Source organism: Pongo pygmaeus, chromosome 2 (assembly GCF_028885625.2).
Source record: "Pongo pygmaeus isolate AG05252 chromosome 2, NHGRI_mPonPyg2-v2.0_pri, whole genome shotgun sequence".
NCBI classification, from domain to species: Eukaryota; Metazoa; Chordata; class Mammalia; order Primates; family Hominidae; genus Pongo; species Pongo pygmaeus.
Window position 1 is genome coordinate 136312769 of NC_085930.1, and position 25409 is coordinate 136338177.

Here is a 25409-nt window from a genome sequence, read left to right on the forward strand (position 1 = left end):
AAGTTATGTGTTGTTTTACTTCATTAGCAGTTTTAACATTTTTAAGTATCTGAGAAGAAAAACTTCCTCTGCATTTTGAACAGGGTCTTTCATTGGTGGTTTTGTAACGTTCTTCAGTTGTTGAGAGGTGTATATAGTACAGATACCCTGTTCTTAGAAAGTAATGAGCTTTTAAGTTGTAGAGTAGTAGGGAAAGTCTAATGGACTTAAATTATTTTAAAAACTTTGTTTTTGGAAATAGAAGTAAAAGAAAGCCTTTTGTAATCTTGCTATTTTTTTGTTCTGAGGTATGCCTTTTATTTAGCTTTTAGTAACTTGTAATTTAAGATCACAGTTATTAGGTGTATTTCTGCATTTTATATATCACTCCCAGATGCTACAGTATTAGTTTTTATCACTGCATATTTTATGAAATGTCAGCCTTCTGTTGGCTGTTCACGCAGCATTGTTAGTGATCAAAGACACAACATAAAGGAGAGGAATCTAAACAGTTGGCTTATTTTTGTCCTTCGTTGTGACAAAAATACTCTAAAATTACTTAATTGTAAAAAGTCAAATAAAGGCATCATGTAACATGCAAAGAAATAAGTGTCTTTGTGTTTTAGTGAAATAAAATCTCAGTGTTTAATATCAAGAAACATAAAGAGAATTACTATCTAATTTTACAGAGTTTTCCTTGTTAAGGAATGAGGGTAATATGTCTTGTGTAATTTTGTAATACTTTGCTAAATGACAGTGCTGTGCCTAGGAAAAGCCACACAGTGTTTGACATCATAAGAGGTTACTCAGTATAAACCCTTAATTTTATTACACAAAATACGTTCTAGAAAAGTGGTTATTAGCTTTAGTATGTACATTAAGTTGTATATGAATCAGTTTATTAAAATATTTTCTTGAATTGATCTACTTTGTATTTAAAAACTATTTCATAGATTTAAAGATCCTTTTTTTTTCTTTATTTCAGTGATATCAGTATCAAGATAAAAGTTTGGAATGGGAGAAAAATTCTCAAAGCCTGAAAGAAAATCTGTAAGAATAAAATTCTTGAATGATTTTGATCAGCTGTTAATGTATGCCCAACACAGCAGTTGGTTTAATCAATTTTATGTTTTGGGATGGTTTTATTAAAATGAGCTGCTGCTTTCAGTAAATCATTGAGAAAGATGCTGGCTTCATACATGTGTTTTTTGGTTGGGGGCAGGGCCTACAATTGCAGCCTTGTAAGTCAGTAAAGTTGGAGACAGTTCCTGGCTGCCATGAAAGTCAGTGTGTTTCTGTGTTGGTATGGGCATTTGGAAAGACAGGTAGAACGAAGATTTAAACTAAAAATGATTTTAGATAATTGTACTTTTATGGCTCTCTGCAGGAAACTGCCGTTTCTAGTAAAACATAATCATCAGCAGATAATAGGGATTTAAGTGTATCTTCAGTTTTTGTGTGCAGTTTCTGTGTTAATGAAAGTTAATTGTTTTCCGATGGAAGAATTAAATCTTTGGAAAGTAGTTTGAAAGACATAGCCATTGGATATGAGTTAGAGGCCTCAACATTTTGTCCTGATACGTATTATACAATTACTATCCAAACTATGGTCTGTACATAAACAGTATTGGTGTTAGCTGAGAGCGTCCTAGATGCGCAGAATCTCAGGCCTAATCCCATACCTACTAAATCAGAATCTGTGTTTCATCAAAATTTCTAGGTCATTCATATCAATATTAAACTCTGAGAAGCACTACCATAATTCAGACCTCTCATTTTCTCTGTGTGTATGTGCGTTTTAATTGTGGGGTGCTCATAGTGGAGTTGGTTATCTGTAGTTCAAGAATTGGGAGAGGAAGTAGAAACTCACACCAGAATTTTAGTGGGGGCCCAGGAGTAGACAGATAGTTAATTTAGAGCTCATAGGCTTTTGGTCTTTAAGCAATTGCAGTTTGAATCAGTAGCTACTTTGTATATTATGTAGAAAGCTTCATGTCACCCTGTTAGTATTAATCAGGTGTTTTCTTTTGGCCATGGCAGTATCTTCTTATGTTCACAGATACTTAAGATGTTTTCTGCCAGTCATAGTGTAGTAAACATTTCCAAAGTGTGTTCTATGGTATATTTTTTCCAGGAGATGCTTGGAGTGTAAAGATCCCATGGTCACATAAATCCGGAAAGCACTGAATACTTTGTTTCCCATAAGAGAATCCCATTATATGTTGATGTATTAAAAGACCTGAGAACCTGGTGTAACTTAGTTCAATTCAGTATTTCCCAAATTTACTTGACTATAGCATACTTTTTTTTTTTAAGAAAAAAAAAATCTTAATTTTTTTCCGTTAACATGTGCACAAACTGACTTCTTTCCACATTTATTTTTCTTACTCAAAATAAGAGATGTGGACAACTTCCGAAATTATGATGTTATGCCACATAAAACATACTTTCCAATATTGCTACACATAAGTGGTACTGATAAGACTCTTGTGTACTGAAGGGGCTAAACATGCAGACATTTTTGAGGATTGGAGTAACTGAGAAGTCATTTAGAACAGGGGTCCCCAATCCCCTGGTCATGGACTGGGACCGGTCCACAGCCTGTTAGGAATGGGGCCACACAGCAAGAGGTGAATGGTGAGTAGGATCAGCAGCAGCATTAGATTCTCATGGGTGTGCAAACCCTGTTATGAATTGTGTATGCGAGGGATCCACGTTGCTCATTCTTTGAGAATCTAATGCCTGATGATCTGAGGTATAACAGTTTGATTTCGAAACCATGTCTCCCCAGCTCCCTCCCCATTCATGGAAAAACTATCTTTCACAAAGCCAGTCCCTGGTACCAAAAAGGTTGGTGACTGCTTAATTAGAAAGTGAGCATAGAATTTATCCCAATCAGATTTGATGGATGAATGAAAGGGAGAAAATTGACTGTTCTTAGTGTTTGCTGGAAAGAGGAAAACCATGAGCAATGGAATAAATTAAACATTTCAGTTGAATAAATGTTTACCAAATTGCTAATAAAGAATAGGCTCTGTACTTAGCCTTGGGCAAACAATAGTGAAAAATATACAGTCTGCCCCCTAGTGGCTTATTGGAGTGAGCATAGTACATTCTGATAAATGTACAAGAGCTAGAATCCAGAACATAGATTTTTCCTTGTTTTGTTTAAAAAAAAAAAAAGTTGGCCAGAATGCTCTATCATGGAGTGCTAGAGATAGGACACAACTGTAGTGATAGATGTCTCTGGCTAGGGGAAACAGAGGATAGGACAATTATGGGACAGAATTTCAAAAGGTAAGATTGGGAAGACCAAACAGCTTTAGAAGTCATAGAGCTTTTGGTACTCAAATTGCCCAGGTTTGGTTAGTTGAAGTGCATGACAGTCCTCCATCACATATTTCAGTGCTTCCTTAATTTCTGACAAAAGAAGTTGTTGCGGGATTATCTTTTATCTGTTCTGCCCCAGCTTTGGAAGCAGCCATTTCTCTGAGGAGCTCTGATTGTTTTTAGTGGGGAATAATATTAGTGAACAAGATCTTGGCACTAGTGTGTTGATTGCTACTGGATCTTGGCTTTTAGGCCCTTTTAGAGGACAGAGGTAGGAAATATATAAGCTTTATGTATACACATGCATCTATATTTATACTTATGTACACAAATGCATATTGAAAAACATACATGGACACATACATCTGCATTCTTTTTTATTTAGAGATACACCAGTTTCTCTAATTCTAATCCATCCATGCAGGTTTCTTTCTTGCTTGCTTCTCATATTTATCTGTCCCGTCTTTCACAGTGAGAACCTTGGCTTCCAACAGTATCAACACATTTACTTTTTTGTTCAACTAAATAATAGATCTAAAACAGTTTCAAGATTGGTTAATCATATAAGAAACAAACATACCAGAAAAGTTTGAAATTTGTTTGAAGTTCTCCCTCCTTTTTGTACTCATTCCTGTGGGTATGTAGCCAAATACTGTTCTCATAATTACTTAGTTCGTTCTTTCTTATTCCTTAAGTGTGGTTATGATATTAATTTGAAATATAGTTCACTTGTATTAGTTTTCTTTCAGCTTTTGTGCCCCCTTTCTTTACATCCTTATTGATTTAATTTTTTGAATATGTAGGAAATTATTTACTTTTCCAAAAAGTAAAACTGTACAAAAAGGTATACTCAGAAAATTGTCACTCCTTCCTTCCCATTCCACCCCATACTTTGTAGGAAACCAATTTTATTGTTTTCTGGGCTTTACTTATTTTTATAAAGATAACGCAGAGATATTTATGTTTTCTTATTTTTCTTGTTTTTACCTAAAAAGTAGCATATATGTTCTTTTGCAGTTCACTTTTTTCATGTATCAGTATCTCTTGGAAATTACCTCATATAAGTTTGTAGAGATTTTCCTCATTCGTTTTTGCAGGTGCTTACTACTTTGTGTGTGCCATAGTTTATTCAACCAATCTCTTATGCTTGCGCGTTTAAGTAGTTTCCACTATTTTAGAATTACAAATATGCTGCAATGATACTTATTTTCATAGTTTTACAGGTGTATCTTCAGGGCAAATTCCTGGAAATGGGATTTCTGGTTGAAGGGGCAAATACTAAGCCCAGTGCAGTGGCTTGCCCCTGTAATCCCAGCTACTTGAGAGGATCCCCTGACCCCAGGAGTTCAAGGCTGCAGTGAGCTATTACACTCCAATCTGGGTGACAGAGTGAGACTTTGTTGCTAACAACAACAGCAAAAAGGTTCAAAGGGCAAATACTTACATAGTTTTATTAGAATATTGCCCAGTTCCCTGCATGGGGGCTGTAACATTTTGCCTTCCCTGCTGCAGTGTATGAGAGTGCTTGTTTCCCTACAGCCTTGCAAGCAGAGTGCATGGTGAAACTTCCATTTTTGCCAAGTGATAGGTGAGAAATGGAATTTTGGGTACATTTAATTTGCATTCATCTTTTATGTGTGGAGTTGAATGTCTTTTCATATGTATAAGAGCAACTTTCCATAAGATATTTGGGCTTTCCCCCCTCAGTTTTAGAAGTTCTTTGTAGGGATATTAGGCATTTATCTGTGATATATGTTACAAATGTTTCCTTCCAGTTTGTTACCTGTTTTTTGATGTTGCTTCTGATGTATTTTTGTCCTGCAGAATTTTATATCTGTACTTTAGTTCTACTAAGAAAGCCTTTTCTTTTATGAATTCTTAGTTTATAGGAGGAATCCCTCTCTCCTGCTCCCCGCACTTTTAAAAAGTACTTGTAGTTTTCTTATGATTAGATCTCTGATCCATTTGCAGTTTATTTTTATGTATGATGTGAGAAACATTGAATTTTATCTTTTTTTTCTCGTTTATTGTTTAAAATGACTATAACTGTGCTAATGATTTGTTATATCACCTTTACAGATATTAGATTTCTATCTGTAGTGGAATTTATTTCTGGATTTTCTGTTCATTTGCACTGTTTTGCCTGTTCATTTAGCAGTCCTACACTGTTTTCATTATAGCAGCTTTATAGTATGTTTTAATGCTTGTAGTATGTGTTAATGAGATAGTCCCCTCCTATCTATTTATTTTCAGTATTTCCCAGTTTTTCTTGAACTTTTTCCATTTGAACTTCAGTATCAACTTGTCTAACTCCATAAAAAGCTTTATGATTTGCAAGTTTGTGACCTATGGATATTGAGATGTTCTAACCAGGGACAGGGTATTTCTTTTCAGTTGTACAGTCCTACTTTTCTATGTTTTAAGAATGTTTATTTTTCTTCATGTAGGTTTTGAACATTTCTGTTTATTCCTAAATATTTTACTTTTTAAAATTACTATTAAAAAGGGGCTTTCTGAAAGAAGTTCTGTTCCAAGATGGCTGAATGGGAACAGCTCTGGTCTGCAGCTCCCGGTGTGATCAATGCAGAAGACGGGTGATATCTGCATTTCCAACCAAGGTACCTGGTTCATCTCATTGGGACTGGTTGGACAGTGGGTGCAGCCCATGGAGGGTGAGCTGAAGGAAGGCGGGGCATCGCCTCAACTGGAAAGTGCAAAGGGTCGAGGATTTCCCTTTCTTAGCCAAGGGAAGCCATGACAGACTATACCTGGAAAAACGGGACACTCCCACCCAAATAGTGTGCTTTTCCCACGGCCTTAGCAACCAGCAGACCAGGAGATTCTCTCCCATTCCTGGCTCAGCAGGTCCCATGCCCATGGAGCCTTGCTCACTGCTAGCACAGCAGTCTGAGATCTAACAGTGAGGCTGCAGCCTGGCTGGGGGAGGAGTGTCCACCATTGCTGAGGCTTAAGTAGGAAAACAAAGCAGCCGGGAAGCTCGAACTGGGTGGAGCCCACTGCAGCTCAGCAAAGTCTACTGCCTCTATAGACTCCACCTCTGTGGGGAGGGCATAGCTGAAGAAAAGGCAGCAGAAACTTCTTCAGACTTAAACGTCCCTGTCTAACAGCTCTGAAGAGAGTGGTGGGTCTCCCAGCACAGCATTTAAGCTCTGAGAATGGACAGACTGCCTACTCAAGTGGGTTCCTGAACCCCATGTAGCCTAACTGGGAGACACCTCCCAGTATGGGCTGACAGACACTTCATACAGGCGGGTGCCCCTCTGGGATGAAGCTTCCAGAGGAAGGATCAGGCAGCAATATTTGCTGTTCTGCAGCCTCCACTGGTGATACCCAGGCAAACAGGGTCTGGAGTGGACCTCCAGCAAACTCCAACAGACCTGCAGTTGAGGGACCTGACTGTTAGAAGGAAAACTAACAAACAGAAAGGAATAGCATCAACACCAGCAAAAAGGACATCTACACCAAAACCCCATCTGCAGGTCACCAACATCAAAGACCAAAGGTAGATAAAACCACAAAGATGGGGAGAAACCAGAGCAGAAAAGCTGAAAGTTCTAAAAACTGGAGCACCTGTTCTCCAAAACATCGCAGCTCCTTGCCAGCAACAGAATAAAGCTGTACGGAGGAAGACTTTGATGAGTTGACAGAAGTAGGCTTCAGAAGGTCAGTAATAACAAACTTCTTTGAGCTAAAGGAGCATGCTCTTAACACATTGCAAGGAAGCTAAAAACCTTGAAAAAAGGTTAGACGAATGGCTAACTAGAATAAACAGCGTAGAGAAGACCTTAAATGACCTGATGGAGCTGAAAACCATGGCACGAGAACTTCATGATGCATGCACAAGCTTCAATAGCCGATTTGATCAAGTGGAAGAAAGGGTATCAGTGATTGAAGATCAAATTAATGAAATAAAGCGAGAAGACAAGTTTAGAGAAAGAAAGAGTAGAAAGAAGCAAACGAAGCCTCCAAGAAATATGGGACTGTGTGCAAAGACCAAATCTACGTTTGATTGGTGTACCTGAAGCTGACGTGGAGAATGGACCCAAGTTGGAAAACAGTCTTCAGGATATTATCCAGGAGAACTTCCCCAACCTAGCAAGGCCGGCCAACAATCAAATTCAGGAAATACAGAGAACACCACAAAGATACTCCTTGGAAAAATTCTCGAGAAGAGCAACCCCAGGACACATAATTGTCAGATTCACCAAGGTTGAAAAGAAGGAAAAAATGTTAAGAGCAGCCAGACAGAAAGGTTGAGTTACCCACAAAAGGAAGCCCATCAGACTAACAGCAGATCTCTAGGCAGAAATCCTACAAGCCAGAAGAGAGTGGGAGCCAATGTTCAACATTCTTAAAGAATTTTCAACCCAGAATTTCATATCCAGCCAAACCAAGCTTCATAAGTGAAGGAGAAATAAAATCCTTCACAACTAAGTGCTGAGATATTTTGTCACCACCAGGCCTGCCTTAAAAGAACTCCTGAAGGAAGCAGTAAACATGGAAAGAAACAATGGTACGAGCCACTGCAAAAACATGCCAAATTGTAAAAACCATCGATGCCAGGAAGAAATTGCATCAATTAATGGGCAAAATAACCAGCGAACATCATAATGACAGGATCAAATTCACACATAACAATATTAACTTTAAATCTAAATGGGCTAACTGCCCCAATTAAAAGACACAGACTGGCAAATTGGATAAAGAGTCAAGACCCATCACTGTGCTGTATTCAAGAGACTCATCTCACGTGCAGAGACGCACATAGACTAAGAATAAAGGGATGGAGGAAGACCTACCAAGCAAATGGAAAGCAAAAAAAGGCAGGGGTTGCAATCCTAGTCTCTGATAAAACAGACTATAAGCCAATAAAGATCCAAAGAGACAAAGAAGGCCATTACATAATGGTAAAGGGATCAATTCAACAAGAAGAGCTAACTATCCGAAATATATATGCACCCGATACAGGAGCACCCAGTTTCAAAAAGCAAGTCCTTAGAGACCTACAAAGAGACTTAGACTCCCACACAATAATAATGGGAGACTTTAACATTCCACTGTCAATATTAGACAGATCAACGAGACAGAAGGTTAACAAAGATATCCAGGACTAGAACTCAGCTCTGCACCAATTGGATCTAATAGACATCTACAGAAGTCTCCACCCCAGCTCAACAGAATATGCATTCTTCTAAGCACCACATTGCACTTATTCTAAAGTTGACTGCATAATTGGAAGTAAAGCACTCCTCAGCAAATGTAAAAGAACGTAAATCACAACAAACTGTCTCTCAGACCACAGTACAATCAAATTAGAACTCAGGATTAAGAAACTCACTCAAAACCGCACAACTACATGGAAACTGAACAATTTGCTCCTGAATGACTACTGGGTAAATAATGAAATGAAGGCAGAAATAAAGATGTTCTTTGAAACCAATGAGAACAAAGACACAACGTACCAGAATCTCTGGGACACATTTAAAGCAGTGTGTAGAGGGACATTTATAGCTCTAAGTGCCCACAAGAGAAAGCAGGAAAGATCTGAAATCGACACCCTAACATCACAATTAAAAGAACTAGAGAAGCAAGAGCAAACAAATTCAAAAGCTAGCAGAAGGCAAGAAATAACTAAGATCAGAGAAGAACTGAAGGAGATAGAGACACAAAAAATGCTTCAAAAAATTCAATGAATCCAGGAGCTCTTTTTTGAAAAGATCAACAAAATTGATAGACTGCTAGCAAGTCTAATAAAGAAGAAAAGCGAGAAGAATCAAATAGACACAGTTGAAAGTGATAAAGGGAATATTATCACTGATCCCACAGAAATACAAACTACCATCAGAGAATACTGTAAATATCTCTACTCAAAGCAACTAGAAAATCTAGAAGAAATGGATAAATTCCTGGACACATACACCCTCCTAAGACCAAACGAGGACGAAGTTGAATCTCTGAATAGAACAATAACAGGCTCTGAAATTGAGGCAATAATTAATAGACTACCAACCAAAAAAAAGTCCAGGACCAGACGGATCAACAGCTGAATTCTACCAGAGGTACAAACAGGAGCTGGTACCATTCCTTCTGAAAGTATTCCAATCAGTAGAAAAGAGTGAATCCTCCCTAACTCATTTTACGAGGCCAGCATCATTCTGATACCAATGCCTGGCAGAGACATAGCAAAAAAAAAAAAAAAAAGAATTTTAGACCAATATCCCTGATGATCATCGATGCAAAAATCCTCAATAAAATACTGGCAAACCGAATCCAGCAGCATATCAAAAAGTTTATCCACCACGATCAGGTCAGCTTCATCCCTGGGATGCAAGGCTGGTTCAACATACACAAGTCAATAAAAGTAATTCATCAATAAACAGAACTAACAACAAAAACCACATGATTATCTCAATAGATGCAGAAAAGGCCTTCAACAGAATTCAACAGCCCTTCATGCTAAAAACTCTCAATAAACTAGGTATTGGTGGAACGTATCTCAATATAATAAGAGGTATTTATGACAGACCCACAGCCAATATCATATTGAATGGGCAAAAACTGGAAGCATTCCCTTTGAAAACTGGCACAAGTCAAGGATGCCATCTCTCACCACTCCTTTTCAACATAGTGTTGGAAATTCTGGCCAGGGCAATCAGGCAAGAGAAAGAAATAAAGGGTATTTAATTACGAAAAGAGGAAGTTGAATTGTCCCTGTTTGCAGATGACATGATTGTATATTTAGAATACCCCATCATCTCAGCCCAAAATCTCCTTAAGCTGATAAGCAACTTCAGCAAAGTCTCAGGATACAAAATCAATGTGCAAAAATCACAGGCATTCCTGTACACCAGTAACAGACAAACAGCCAAATCATGAGTGAACTCCCATTCACAATTGCTACCAAGGGAATAAAATACCTAGGAATCCAACTTACAAGGGATGTGAAGGACCTCTTCAAGGAGAACTACAAACCACTGCTCAATGAAATAAAAGAGGACAGAAACAAATGGAGGAACATTCTATGCTCATGGATAGGAGGAATCAATATTGTGAAAATGGCCATACTGCCCAAGGTAATTTATAGATTCAATACCATCCCCATCAAGCTACCAATGACTTTCTTCACAGAATTGGCAGAAACTACTTTAAAATTCATATGGAACCAAAAAAGAGCCCGCATTGTGAAGACAATCGTAAGCGAAAAGAACAAAGATGGAGGCATCAAGCTACCTAACTTCAAACTATACTACAAGGCTACAGTAACCAAAACGGCATGGTACTGGTACCAAAACAGATATATGGAGCAATGAAACATAACAGAGGCCTCAGAAATAACACCACACATCTACAACCATCTGATCTTTGACAGACCTGACAAAAACAAGAAATGGGGATAGAATTCTTTATTTAATAAATGGTGCTGGGAAAACTGGCTAGCCATATGTGTAAAGCTGAAACTGGATCCCTTCCTTACTCCTTACACAAAAGTTAATTGAAGATTGATTAAGCAGTTGAATGTTAGACCGAAAACCATAAAAACTCTAGAAAAAAACCTAGGGAATACCATTCAGGACATAGGTATGGTCAAGGACTTCATGACTGAAACACCAAAAGCAATGGCAACAAAAGCCAGAATTGACAAATGGGATCTAATTAAACTAAAGAGTTTCTGCATGGCAAAAGAAACTACCATCAGAGTGAACAGGCAACCTACAGAATGGGAGAAAATTTTTGCACTCTACCCATCTGACAAAGAGCTAATATCCAGAATCTACAAAGAACTTAAACAAATTTACAAGAGAAAACCAAACAACCGAATCAAAAAGTGGGCAAAGGATATGAAAAGACACTTCTCAAAAGAAGACATTTATGCAGCCAACAGAAACATGAAAAAATATCATCACTGGTCATCAGAGAAATGCAAATCAAAACCACAGTGAGATACCATCTCATGCCAGTTAGAATGGCGATCATGAAAAAGTCAGGAAACAACAGATGCTGGAGAGGATGTGGAGAAATAGGAACGCTTTTACACTGTTGATGGGAGTGTAAATTAGTTCAACCATTGTGGAAGGCAGTGTGGCAATTGCTCAAGGATCTAAAACTAGAAATACTATTTGACCTAGCGATCCCATTACTGGGTATGTACCCAAAGGATTGTAAATCATGCTACTCTAAAGAAACATAGACACGTATGTTTATTGTGGCACTGTTCACAATAGCAAAGACTTGGAACCAACCCAAATGTCCATCAATGATAGACTGGATTAAGAAAATGTGGCCCATATACACCATGGAATACTATGCAGCCATAAACAATGATGAGTTCATGTCCTTTGGAGGGACATGGATGAAGCTGGAAACCATCATTCTCAGCAAACTATCACAAGGACAGAAAACCAAACACTGCATGTTCTCACTCATAGGTGGGAATTGAACAATGAGAACACTTGGACACAGGGAGGGGAACATCACACACCAGGGTCTGTTGTAGGGTGAGGGGTTGGGGAAGGGATATCATTAGGAGAAATATGTAATGTAAATGACTTGTTGAGGGGTGCAGCAAACCAACATGCCACATGTATACATATGTAACAAACTTGCACGTTGTGCACATGTACCCTAGAACTTAAAGTATAAAAAAAAAAAAAGAAAAAAACAGGGGCTTTCTCATCCCTTATGTATTCTAATTAAGTGTTACTTGTGTATAGAAGTGTGACTGTTTTTTTTGTGTGTGTGTTCATTTTGTATCCTGCTACCTTGCTGAATTCTTTTGTTTCTTGAGTTTTATTTTCAGTTTTCTAGGATTTCCCAGGTATTCCCTCAAGTCATCTGAAAATAGTTTTATTTCTTCTTTTCTAGTTCTTCTATGTATAATTATTTTCTCTACTAGTTTTTTTGTTTTTTTTTTTTTTGAGATAGGGTATCACTCTTGTCACCCAGGCTTGAGTGAAGTGGTGCGGTCACGGCTCACTGCTACCTCTGCCTCCCAGGTTCAAGGTATTCTCCTGCCTCAGCCTCCTGAGTAGCTGGGATTATAGGTGCATGCCACCACGCCCGACTAATTTTTGTATTTTTTTAGTAGAGACAGAGTTTCTCTATGTTGGCCAGGCTGGTCTTGAGCTCCTGACCTCCGGTGATCCATCTGCCTCGGCCTCCAAAATGCTGGGGTTACAGGTGTGAGCCACCGCGCCTAGCCTCTACTCATTTTATTTCTTCTTTTCAATTCTTTTTTTTTTTGAGACAGTGTCTTAGTCTGTCACCCACGCTGGAGTACAGTGGCACAATCATGGCATACTGTAGCCTAGACCCCTTGGGCTCAAGTGATTCTCCCACCTCAGCCTTCCAAGTAGCTGAGACTACAGGCACACACCACCACACCCAGCTAATTTTTTAATTTTTTGTAGATAAGGCGTTTCACCATGTTACCCAGGCTGGTCTCCAACTCCTGGTCTCAAGCAGTCTACTCGCTTGGCCTCCCAGTGTGCTAGGATTAGGGGTGAGCCACTGTGCCCTGCGTTCTTTTCAATTCTTATTTCTTAATAGTTTCAGTGTTCTCTAGCCTAATTTCATCAACAAATATATTCAGAATAGAGTAGTATTGGGCATCCTTGCATTGTTCCTGAAGTTAGTGTGGATGAATAATGTTTAGTGAGAACTATCAATGGTAGAAAAGATAGAACTACTTGAGAGAATGCATTATTCTTAGCATTTTATGGGCATTATAACATACAATCCTCCATATTATTTCACTTTCTTTTTACAGGCAACTTTTTTGAAGGACTTATCTCTACTTTGCTACCTTTTCATCTTCATTTTCTCATCTCCCATTGTTATTCCTTATAGGATAGCACTCCACTATGGTTTCTCAGTTGTCCAAACAGGTGCCAACTGAAGTTGCTATTGAGACTTCCAAGTCGCTAAATCTAATGGGTCTTTTGTCCCCCCATCTTCATCTTGCTTTTCCTCTTAATATCATTCAGCATTGCTGATCATGCCTTCATCTAAGTATACTTTTCCTTCTTGGCTTCTGTAAACATCACATTCTTCAGGTTATTTCTTCTTAGTCTTCTCCATTAGTTCTTCCTTCTCTGCTTGACTTCTAACATCGGCATCTTCTAGGCCTCTTCTTTTAAAATTCCATTCTCTCTCCTTTTAAACTCTATTTGTTCTAGATCTTTAAACACATTTGAGGCTTAAAGTATCATCTGTATTACATTTATTCTAAGAGTGACATCTCTAGTCAACACCTGTCTTCTGAGATCAGGATTTATGTCTGCCCATCTGCTATCCATTTTCACTTTGAGATGTCAAAGTCACTTTACAATATAAGTTCTAATCCCTCCCCAGACACCTCCCTTTTTTAGTATCATCATATGACCCACTGCATAAGCTAGAAATCTAAGATTCATTTTTGATTTTTCTTTTTTCATTCATCACCTTTATTCACTTCATTATCAAGTTCTGTTGAACTTCTCTCTGCATGCCCTCCAGTTTTCTCTAGTTTTATTGACTGATTGATTGAGATGGAGTTTTCCTTTTGTTGCCCAGGCTGGAGTACAGTGGCATGGTCTCAGCTCACTGCAACCTCTGCTTCCCAGGTTCAAGCGATTCTCCTGCCTCAGCCTCCTAAATAGCTGGGATTACACGCAGCTCACCCAGCTAATTTTTGTATTTTTAGTAGACATGGGGTTTCACCATTTTGTCCAGGCTGGTCTCGAACTTCTAACCTCAGGTGATCCACTTGCCTCGGCCTCCCAAAGTGCTGCAATTACAGGTGTTAGTCTCCACGTCTGGCCCAATTTTCTCTAGTTTAAAGGAGAGACTTTCTGCTAGAAGAAACATCATGATTTATATGTCTGTATATATTCTACCAATTATAGCCATCTTTACATAGAGACATACAAGTAAGATTAGAAGTAACCTTAAACTATCTTGTTAAAGATACTGATTGCAAGAATAAGGAATTTGGGTGGTCGCTGAGTGCTTATTAGTGAGAGATCAGATTACTTTTGCAGCACTTAATGAGATTGAAAAAGTGGGAAGAGGCTGGGTGCAGTGGCTTATGCCTGTAATCCCAGCACTTTGAGAGGCTGAGACGGGCGGATTGCTTGAGACCAGGAGTTTGAGACTAGCCTGGTCAGCATGGTGAAACCCTGTTTCTACAAAGCGTACAAAAAAATTAGTCATGTATGGCGGAGCATGCCTGTAGTCCCAGCTACTTGGGAGGCTGAGGTGAGAGGATCACTTGAGCCTGGGAGGTTGAGGCTTCAGTGAACCATAATCACGCCACTGCTCTCCAGCCTGGGCCACAGAATGAGACTCTGCCTCAAAAAGAAAAAGTGGGAAGAGTTGCCAGATGAGATAACTAGTTAGGAAGCTAGCAGTTTTAGCAGCTTAGTCAAGAGATATTCAATGCTTATATTTGGATATGATATTGGAAAATGAAAGACACATTTGAGAGATACTATAATGTTATTCGATAAAAATGGGCAACAGCTTGAATCTGTATGTACAGAAGCAAGAATTACTGAAGACTCACAAGATTTCCCCACAAGATGACATATGTAGAGTAAAGGTTTTGGGGAAAGATAATGAGTTGTTTGTTTGAGATACTGAGTATAAGGTGCTGATGTGGGATGTCAGGTGGAGACATTTAGGGAATGATTGGAAGTGGTGAGTGGGTTTCTTCTTCAGTCCTGGTTTCCTCTGATAGTATACTGACTGTCCAAGGCTGTGTTGAGAAGTCCTTTTAGGCTGTGTATAGGCAACTGGCAACCTCTCTCGGGTGTTGTGTCCTTGCCAGCTGTGGTATGGGTCTTGGGATCCAGGCCAGAACTATAGATAAAAATTCGAGAAACTTCCTCAGAGGATGATAGTTGAAGGCATGAAATTTGAATGAGACTATGAAACTTCTTCCCCAAACCCCCAAAAAATATAAGGTGAGAAAACAGGTAGCCAAAGATAGAGCTTGGAGAACCCCTATGTGTTAATAAAGTGGTGACATTAGGAAAAGAGTCAGAAGCTGACAGGTCAGGTCAGTGGTTGGAAAGAAAAATTATAGAAACAAGGGGAAGAAAATTTTAGGAAAGAGGTCCTGGTTATTAGGGCTACAGTGTAATCAAGGAGTATAAAGGCTTGGGGAAGGACATTCATCACATTTGAACCATTCAGAGAACATTTTTCTTAATTCTAAAAGGGCAGGAGTTATATAACAAGGAGTTTGTACTCTTAAGATAATGTTAAAAACAGATGTCCCATACAGAAAGTGAGGATAGTTTTTGACCAGTTAAGTAAGCAGCTAATACTAGTATTTTGCTAGACTTTGAAAAAGTTCATAAAATGTGAAATAAGTAAATGATAATTTCAAAAATCCATCTTGGATCAGAAGCAATTAGGGATAGGAAATGAAAAGTATGGTAATTAGGCCCTTTTGAATGGAATGGTGTACATAAACATGGGAATCTTCTGGAAGCATGTTGTAAAACATTACAGATTTCCAGATGATTCTGAGGTCTAGGAAGCAAAATACTGGTTAAACAAATGGTAAGGAATAAGTGTAGGAATACCACTAGAGGCTGCAGAGCTGGGTGGGGAGTTGGCAAAGTACTCTCACTTTTGGCAGCTACAAAGTGATGGGCTGGCTTGCTAAGAATAATGATTTGTGACTGGTTTATGCTGATTTAGGAAAGAAACAGGATATATTGGATATATTTTAGAATCCCCCTGCTCCTCAACCCGCCATGATCTGGCCAAAATGGTAACTAAAAGTTTTTTGGAATTACAGAAGCAATTTGGTATAGGAGTAGAAAGTGATGAAAATACAACAGATCTTCTGAGAAGGGAGAAAGAAATGTTATTTCCACTCTTGTCAAACATTAGCATTTAATACATTGTGTAATTCTAATTTTGTGACTCTTAATGAAGAGTTAACCCAACTGAAGAAGACAAATGGAAAGGTATAATCATGGATATTAGGGAAAATAGACATACTAAATGAAAATCAGGAACCTAATTTTTACGTATATATTCACCAAAGTTTCTGAATTATCTTACTAAACCTAATAAAGTGCCTATAGATCCTCTTGGGTATCCTAAAGTGACGATCATGTCAGAAAATATGGCAATTTTTCCCCCTTTTTACTCATTATGTATTTTGTTTCTTTTTTTCATCTTACTGTGCTATCTTGAAGTTTTATTACAGTTGAGTAAAAGTGATGATAATGGGCATCTGTGTCTTACTCTTTTTTCTTTGTTTTTGAGACAGAGTCTTGCTCTGTTGTCCGGGCTGGAGTGCAGTGGCAAGAACTCGGCTCACCACAACCTCCATCTCCCAGGTTCAAGTGATCCTCCTGCCTCAGCCCCCCTAGTATCTGGGATTACAGGCACGCGCCACCATGCCTGGTTAATTTCTGTATTTTTAGTAGAGACGGGGTTTTGCCATGTTGGCCAGGCTGGTTTTGAACTGATTAAAGGGCAGTGCTTCTAATGTGTCACCATTGTGTATTATGTTTCCTGCAGAATTTTGGAAAGATATATTTATTCCCCTTGATCACATTAAGGTGGTTTTCTTCTAGTTCTAGTAAAAAGTTTTTTTTTTTCAATTTAAAAAATCATGAGTGGTGTTGAATGTCAGGATAGTTTTTCTGAATCTATTGAAATGATGCTGTAGTTTTGCTCCTAATGGGTTGCCTAAAATACAGTATTTTAATAACAGAAAACCTCTAGTAAACTTCAGAAACAAGGAGGACTGTTAATCCTGTTCTTCAACAAGTGAGCAGTTATTTTTCTTTTTGATTACCATAGGTTCTATTCTGGATACTGTGGCCTATGGTGTGTGTTTGTGTGTTTTTGGGGGGTACTGGGGGGGGGCAAGGAATTGCATCTCTTCAGAAGTCAGCAGGAATGATGCTGAATAGGGGACTAAAAGGGCCCATTATGAATTTGCAAATGTACTGAAGCTTTTTTTTTTCTTTAAGGTCAACCTTGGTTTGTTTCCTTCACAATCTCTGATAACTGCAGGTTTCAAATACAAAAAGAAAATAACATTTATAGTTAGATCCAGGTGTATTAAGTTACCAGAATGAGGACAGAAAGATTGCTAATTTGGATTCAAATTTATGTTGAGTTGGAAGTAAAAGCTGGAGGGAGACCGCAAGCTACCACAGGTCATTATATAAAGCTTTAAAAAAGATTTTATTCCAATTTTATTCACTACTATATAAGGATATTTTTGTTAATTTTTTTGCTGTACACACTAGATATTATTGAGAAAATATTTTAAACTGCAATTTGTATTGATGGATTGTATTACGTTCATCTAATACTACCTTTAAATTTCTTGTACATAATGAAGGTTTAACAATTATTTTTGGTAAATAGTCATCTGACTTTTTAGATCATCTTTCTTCTAGGAGATATTATCTGCATATTACTTGCAAAGGAGATATTCTGGAAAATAGCTGATTTTAATCTAATAGTTACAGCAGATAAATATATCTGGTTAGTTTAAACTATGGCTAATTATTCTCTTTGGTAAAATTGAACTAATTATTGTAAAGGAATTTGATTAAGCCATTTCTTATCAGTTTTTTCCTCTTATTATGTTGCAAGACCTATCTTGAGCTGGGATTTTCTGTTTTATCTGAAGCTGTTGGTGTGCATCAGGATCGTTTTTTGGGAGTTTTGATATTATTTACTGGCTTTTGGTTTTTGTTGTTGTTGTTGTTTTTCAGTATAGAAATGACCTCTTTGTCAAAGTGTATAATTTGATCCTAACAAAACAATTTTAAAAACCCATGAACTGAACCTTGTAAAGGTTTAATATTATAAAATGCTATATTTAAGTTTTCTCTCCTGAAGGATATTCTCTCATATTTAATTATATTGAATTAAGCATTTCTTATGCTGCTAATTTTTATTTGTATATTCTAAAAATTGTTATAAAAAGTCACCAGTATCATTATTACTTTTCTTTTGCATTGTCATTAATTACACTATTCTTTCTTTACATATATTACAGATAGCCAAAGGTCTGAGTAAAAGAAAATAAAAATACTTTCTTTTTTTGGACAGAGTTTCAGTCTGTTGCCCAGACTAGAGTGCAGTGCAATCACCGCTCACTGCAGCCTCGCATTCCTGGGTTTAAGCAATCCTCCTAATCCTCCCAGCAGCCTCCTGAATAGCTGGAACCACAGGCGCATGCCACCATGGATAGCTAATTTTCTAATTTTTTTGTGGAGCTGATGTCACTGTATGTTGCCCAGGCTAGCCTTGAACTCCCTGGGCTCAAGCGATCCTCCCTCCTTGGCTTCCCAACGTGCCTGAGATCACAGGCATGAGCCACTGTATGCAGCCCTAAAATACTTGTGATGAAAATATTTTTGGTAAAAATTAGACTCTTCTAAGGAGCTTCTGATTGACTTTATCAGGAGAAGGGGAGGTGTGGGCAGTAGGGTAGTCATGAAATGAGAGACCTACTTTATTTGCATTCTAGTCTATCACAATTTAGACAGGCCAGCTTGCAAAATAAATGTGTCTAGAACTAGAGAGCAAGCTTAAATGATTTATTGATTTTTTTCAGAGTATAATACAGAAGTCAGTAATTTGGTCAATGGGTCTTCATCTTTGTATGAAAAAGTCTATTCAATATTATGAAAACATTTGTTACACATAACAAATATAATTTCTGTATTGCATTATTGGATATTAACAAAGTCTCTATTTCCTCCTTAAACTTAGACGTCTCATAATATTTGTCGGTCACAATTGAGCATGTTAATATATATGTGTTAATATTTACTGGTATGCTTCCTAAAAATGAAGCATACTTTCCTGATCTTTAATCATAGAAGTAGATAAAATGAAGCTTAGGTGAACTTTGTTTTCCTGCATGATCAAATTTTCTGGTTACCAAAAAAAACTATCCTTTTCCTCTTTTTAAATATTTGTTCCTACTGTCCAAACTCTTTCAAACACAATTTAACGTTTGTGGGATGATTAAATTTGCACTTTAAGTTCTGAAAATCACAGGTGCTGCTGAGCAGCATTCTGGTTGCTAAAAATGCCAGGTTGAACTAGACATTTTTATTACATGTAATTCAACACATTACTTACGACTTGAGTTCAGCTAAGATTTGAGGTCCTGAAAAATTGTAGGGTTTTCTGATGTACATGGTCTCTAGGGTATTATAAATTTGCTTGTGTTTGTTTTAATTGTGTGGTTTAGTAAAAGTAGTTAATACTATGTGACTAATACTTATTGTGGCTTAGGAGCTTGACTCCTTTAAAAAAAACCATGTTGATGAGTCACTCATTCATGCAAAGACAACCTGAGGTTGGTAGTTCTATGAGTTGGAGAAGGCTTGTCTGTTAGGAAATGCAGCCTAGCTGCTTTGTGAAGAGGAGGTTTTGCTCCAAAGAGAGTTGTTTTTTGTTGAAGAACATTATCCCAGAAGAGAACTGTACCAATGTAAAGATGGATATTTGGGGATATGGAAGCCTGAGACTAAGTTGAATTCAAAATATCATGGATCTGGCTGGGTGCGGTGGTTCACACGTGCAATCCCAGCACTTTGGGAGGCTGAGGCAGGTGGATCGCTTGAGGCCAGGAGTTGGAGACCAGCCTGGCCAACATGGTGAAACCCCGCCTCTACTAAAAATATCAAAAATTAGCTGGGTGTGGTGGTATGCACCTGTAGTCCCAGGAACTCAGGAGGCTGAGGCACGAGAATTGCTTGAACCCAGGAAGTGGAGGTTGCAGTGAGCACTGAGGTTGCAGTGAACACTGGGCAACACAGCGAGACTCTGTCTCAAAAACAAACAAAAAATCATGGCTCTTAGCAAATTGATGGTGAGTAAAGTTATATGTAGTTACATTGTTTCTAGGCACCAAATCTTAATTATGTACAGCTGAAAATAGACTAAGCTACTGAGGGTCAAAATAGAGTATAATCATAGTCAAAAGAAAATATGCACAATAATTTTTGAAGTTAGGCTTTCAAAAAGGTCTCATATTTGAGAATTAAAATGATTTACCAATCTATTTCAATTTATGTGTTATATATGGTAGAGTCTTGTTACCCTCTGAGCTCTGTTTTCTGGTAAACATTTTTCTTTTGTTATAAGAGCTAGAAGGAGTGGTTTAAACTGAATGTTACTGCTCTATTTTCAATGTGAAGGATGTCTAGTCTTCTGTTACAAGTGATGAGTTTTTCATAAGGAAATTCTGGGATTGCCTTTAAGAAGTACTTAAAGGCACAGTGGCTCCTGCATGTAATCCCAGAACTTTGGGAGGCCGAGGCAGAGGTAGATCACTTGAACCAAGGAGTTTGAGACCAGCCTGGGCAACATGGTGAAACCCTGTCTCTACAAAAAACAAAACAAAACAAAACAAAAAAATTAGCTAGGTGTGGTGGTGCTATTCAGGAGGCTGAGGTTTTCACAGGTTGAACCCCAAAATTAGGGTTCAGTCCAGGAGGCCATTTGGGTTCTTGGCTTCATGAAGGAAGGAATTCAAGAATAAGCTGACAGTGAAGTAGAAGCAAGTTTATTAAGAAAAGTAAAGGAATAACGCCGGGCGTGGTGGCTCACACCTGTAATCCCAGCACTTTGAGTGGCTGAGGCGGGTGGATTGCTTAAGGTCAGGAGTTTGAGACCAGCCTGGCCAACATGGTAAAACCCCATCTCTGCTAAAAATACAAAAATTAGCTAGGCGTGGTGCGTGCCTGTAATCCCAGCTACTCGGGAGGTTGAGGCAGGAGAATCGCTTGAACCTGGGAGCCAGAGGTTGTAGTGAGCCGAGATCGCGCCGCACACTCCAGCCTGGGCAACAAAGTGAGACTTGGTCCCTCCACCCCCCTGCCGGCAGAATAAAAGCCAGAATAAAAGAATGACTTTTACTCTGGGGGCTGCTGGTTGGCTATTTTTATGGTTGTTTCTCGATCATATGCTAAACAAGCAGTGGGCTATTCATGAGTTTTCCGGGAAAGGGGTCGGGAATTCCGGAACTGAGAGTTCCTCCCCCTTTTAATCATATAGGGTAGATTCCAGATGTTGCCATGTCATTTGTAAACTGTCATGGCATTGGTGAGAGTGTCTTTTACCATGCTAATGTATAAGAACCTTAAGGATGACCAGAGGTTGCTTTTGTTGCCATCTTGGTTTTTGTGCGTTCTTCTGGCTGCTTTACGCATCTCATTTTACCAGTGGGGTCTTTGTGATTTGTACCTTGTAAAACCAGTCCTGCCAAACTCCTGTCTCATCATGAGAGAATCAGTTGGGCCAAGGAGGTTGAGGCTGCAGTGAGGTGTGATCATATCACCACACTCCAGCCTGGGTGACAGAGCAAGACCCTGTCTCAAAAAAAAAAAAACAAAAACCAAAAAATTTAAGAATCTTTTTGGAACTTTTCCTGTTTACACCTATTTTCTTTGGGGAGAGTATGGAGATAGTCCACAGATCTGAATTTTCCAGGGAAGTTTGCTATTATTTAATGTTAGTATGCTAATTTGGTACTTGAAGACTTACTTAGGCATTTGTCTGTGTTCATTCCATATTTATACTAGTGAGGCTCAGGATGTATTTTGGTCCCGTCTGGCCAACCTGCACACTGGCTTTAAGGATTTAAGCGAGGAATGCCATTAAAAAATCTGATTCTTGGCCGGGTGCGGTGGCTCACGCCTGTAATCCCAGCACTTTGGGAGGCCGAGGTGGGTGGATCACGAGGTCAGGAGATCAAGGCCATCCTGGCTAATGTGGTGAAACCCCGTCTCTACTAAAAATACAAAAAAATTAGCTGGGTGTGGTGGTGGGCGCCTGTAGTCTTGGCTACTTGGGAGGCTGAGACAGGAGAATGGGATGAACCTGGGAGGTGGAGCTTGCAGTGAGCCGAGATTGCGCCACTGCACTCCAGCCTGGGCAACAGAATGAGACTCCGTCTCAAAAAAAAAAAAAAAAAAAAAAAAAAATCTGATTCTCTCATATTATGGCATAATCAAGAGTAACATTTTGAAAAAAGTCTAGGAGTTGTCATTTAGAATATTTAATCTTAATGCTCATCACATTGACTGAAGCACAGAGCTTAGCTATCTACATTTTCAGAGAGAGCTTTCTTTTAGTACTGAGCACCAGGGACCGTGTATTTCGGAGTGAAGATAAGTCAGAGGAAATCAATGTCTGAGCTCCATGAATCACACATTTCAGTGTTATGAACACATGGGTATAGAAGCTATGAACTTCAGGTTTCCAAGGTATTCCATTGAGACAGATAAGGGAATCACTTTAATTCACCACATGGGTTTTGATACACATTACTGATAGGTATACTTAAAGGCATTGTCGTGTTGTATAAAGGTTATGGGTTGTGGAATATCACAGACCTGAGTTTTAATACCACTTATTGGCCGGGCGCAGTGGCTTACGCCTGTAATCCCAGTACTTTGGGAGGCCGAGGTGGGCAGATCACGAGGTCAGGGGATCAAGACCATCCTGGTTAACAGGGTGAATCCCCATCTCTACTAAAAATACAAAAAAAATTAGCCGGGCGTGGTGGCAGGCGCCTATAGTCCCAGCTACTCAGGAGGCTGAGACAGGAGAATGGCGTGAACCTGGGAGACAGAGCTTGCAGTGAGCCGAGATCACGCCACTGCACTCCAGCCTGGGCAACAGAGCGAGACTCGGTCTCAAAAAATAAAAAAAATACCACTTATTAACTGTGTGATATTAAATAAGTTAGTTTACATAACAATGTCTACATTTCTTCATCTGTATAAGTGGGAATAATGTTAATAATAATGTGGGGTTTTCCCCTGCAGAGAGTTGTATGGGAATTAAATGAAATGACAAGTTTCTAAAACACAAAGTGGAGTCTAGGATATCTTCCTCCACCCTTACCCCAACCCCAGGTATCATGGGCTAAGGAATTAATCTCATTAGGCATTGCTCACAAGGACAGTTATAAGTTTAAAAGTTCATTTTACATATTGGTAGTCTTTTGTTTGTTTGATTTTTGAGACGGAGTTTCCGTCTTGTTGCCCAGGCTGGAGTGCAGTGGCGCGATCTTGGCTCACCACAACCTCTGCCTCCCGGGTTCAAGCGATTCTCCTGCCTCAGCCTCTGGAGTAGCTGGGATTACAGGCATGTGCCACCATGCCCGGCTAATTTTGTATTTTTTTGTAGAGACGGGGTTTCCCCCTGTTGGTCAGGCTGGTCGTGAACTCCCGACCTCAGGTGATCCACCCGCCTGGGCCTCCCAAAGTGCTGGGATTACAGGCATGAGCCACCGCACCCAGCCCATATTGGTAGTCTTTAGATGAGGGCATTTCTGAATGTTTCAATGAAAGGTAGTTGTTATTTCAATGACTATGTAGGCCACCACGTTTAAAAGCAGCAACAGTTTTAGAATAGGTAACCAATCTTCAAGGCATTTTTCCTTCCAGCATGTGTTTAGGAGATGGCCCAGAATTTATTCACTTATGGGTGGTCCTGTAGGGAGGACTGGGAAGGCTATTCTTCTAAGTAGGATTACCAGTCTAATTGAAATTCATCCTTGTAGGAGCATGGTAGTTAACCATGAATTTACTATCACCTCCTTATTCTGTTAACTTGGATAAGAGAATAAACTATAAAGACAAACACAAAAGATTTCAAGGATTATTTACAAAAATATTGACTTTGGGCAGGTTTTTTTTTTTTCCCCCTGATCTTTCAAATGTCCTAAGGGCTAGATGCCTTATTTTGGCTTCTGCTCTTGGAGAGTAATAACCAGTTGACTTAGAGCTTTTACTGAATTTCCAGAATACAAAATAGAAAATATTAAACTTAAAGAAAAAAAGTTATGACCCTTTTGGTTAGAAAATCAAAAGTCTTGTCATATTACATCATTTTTATAATTTCCTTCTCGTTTCATTTTACTGCTTTATAATAGTTTAACCTCATCGAACATTTTTCTTATGGAATTTTGAATATTATTATTTTTAAACATTTTACTGTGATGAGACCATAGTAATAATCTTGCATGGAATCTTTAAATGTTTTAAAGGTGTTTTTGAAGAATACCTTTAAAAATTATCCTTAGTAGCAAAAAATGACATTAGCATTGTGAATTAATTCACTGCTGATTTATTGAGCTAGCAGACAGACTGAAACACTAGCATTAATAAATACATGTGACCTTCATGTATATATTTTACTAGTTTGTTAGAAACCTATTAAACAAGTAATCAAAATGCAAACCTGACAATTCAGTTGGTTTATTTACACCTATCACCTCCGTTATTAACATAACATAACATGTTATGTGAATCATAGAGATCACAACTTGACAACTTTTAAGAGAGCGTATTCATTTGGAGATATGTCTAGGTTTGAAATGCTGTTTAGAACCAAAGGGACTTTCTCAAAATCTCAAATACCTGTGGAATTAGTGGTAAGATCTATTTTCTCAGCTTCAGTTTAGTCAGTGAATTCAAATTATTTAATGTTATAAAAGTTAGCAAAATTAGAATTGCTATCATTCACTCATTCCTTTATCTTTAACATACCTTAATTAGGTGTGCAAGATACTGAGGTAGGTTTTGGGGGACATATATTATCCTGCTTTTTTTCCCTGATCAACCTTTTCCCCATCCCCCTCATTTCCCTTTTATACCTTTTGAGATGGGAGAGTTCCCTTGACCCGTAGGCAGGACTTTAGACAGGGGTGTGGCTTGCTTACTTGGCCGCCACCTTGCTCAAACCCCTTGCAGGATGGGGAGCATGCAGGTGATCGAGAGCCAGAGCTGGGGTGAGCACTTTTGGGCTCCTCCGGACCCCTGACAGGGTCTAGAGGTGTGTTACAATTAATACTGTCTTTGCAGTTGCTGTCCGCAGACGGCTAAGTGTTAACCAGCTCAGTGGAAAGTCAGGATGACAGCATTTTATACACTGCCCTCTTTGTACCTGGGTTCCTGTTTGGCATCCAGGATGAATCAAGTCACATGGACTTGAAGGATGCGGAGATTTTATTGAGTGATGGAGGTGGCTCTCAGTGGAATGGGAAGCTGGAAAGGGGATGGGGTGGGAAGATAATCTTCCCTTGG

At 38.7% G+C, this 25409-nt stretch overlaps 1 protein-coding gene across 50 annotated transcripts in view; it reads left to right on the forward strand.

The window, feature by feature from the left end:
- Positions 1–25409, forward strand: part of TBC1D5 (TBC1 domain family member 5) — a 599895-nt gene that overhangs the window by 116144 nt on the left and 458342 nt on the right. For 28 of the 50 annotated variants that reach the window (XM_054482837.2, XM_063662139.1, XM_054482836.2 and 25 more), the window contains one exon: positions 965–1029. The exons of the other annotated variants lie outside the window; for them this stretch is intronic. The gene's annotated coding sequence lies outside the window, so the exon portion shown is untranslated. The remainder of the gene's footprint in view (positions 1–964; positions 1030–25409) is intronic. 50 annotated transcript variants of the gene reach the window in all.